This window comes from Tupaia chinensis, unplaced genomic scaffold (genome assembly GCF_000334495.1).
Source record: "Tupaia chinensis unplaced genomic scaffold, TupChi_1.0 Scaffold000268_1, whole genome shotgun sequence".
Lineage (NCBI taxonomy): Eukaryota > Metazoa > Chordata > Mammalia > Scandentia > Tupaiidae > Tupaia > Tupaia belangeri.
Genome location: NW_006159748.1, coordinates 84,391 through 85,185, shown reverse-complemented (window position 1 = coordinate 85,185; position 795 = coordinate 84,391). Strand labels below are relative to the sequence as shown.

At 45.2% G+C, this 795-nt stretch overlaps 1 pseudogene; it reads left to right on the top strand.

The window, feature by feature from the left end:
• The first annotated feature begins 278 nt into the window (after positions 1-278).
• Positions 279-795, top strand: part of LOC102490172 (protein phosphatase 1 regulatory subunit 14B-like) — a 17,333-nt pseudogene continuing 16,816 nt past the window's right edge.

Here is a 795-nt window from a genome sequence, read left to right as displayed (position 1 = left end):
AGGATGAAGCCCAACACTTTATAGGAGAAATGAGAAACAGTCCTGGAGAGAGATTGTCTCAGCACATGAGGTGAGCAGAGTTCAAAGCAGGAAAGAAGTGTTCAGCCTCCTGAGCCAGGGCTCACCTGCTCTCATGTGATGTGATTTAGAGATAATAGCCCCTAAGATACTAAGAGAACCCTGTCCATCCCACTCAAGAAGAGGTCATTGTCTTTTGGCATTGTCACTTGTGCACAGGCACACACATGCTAAATTTATAGGTGGCATTAGAATAAAAGATGATACTGGAAAGGAATGATTGGGAAAGAATAGAGGCAGAGGCAGATATTTGGTCCCTCAGCAACATGCCTGAACTTCAGATGGGGAAGTGTGAAAATCCCAGGCTGATGATTATGATGGGTTCCCAAGGTCCTCAGGTCTTCCTGAGTCAGAATTCCATAGGAAAACCTCAAAGCTTAGACCTGCATCACCACTTTGGGCACTAGAAACTAGAATGAGCTCCCTTCCCCAGTGCAAATGGGTTACAGGAGAGGAGAACTCAGATGTCTCCTTCAGAGTAAGATTGCTGTAGTTGAAATGTGTGTCCTAGGTTTTATGTGTGGAAAATTTAACCCCAAATTCAAATGTTTACAGTATTGGGAGGTGGGCCTTTGGGACATATTAGGATTAGATGACGTTATCTGGGTGAGGACTTCATTGTGGGACTCACAGCTTTGTAGGAAGGAGAGAACCTGAGCTGACACATGCTTACTGTCTTGCCATGAGATGCCTCCCACTGTGTCATGACAGCAGGAA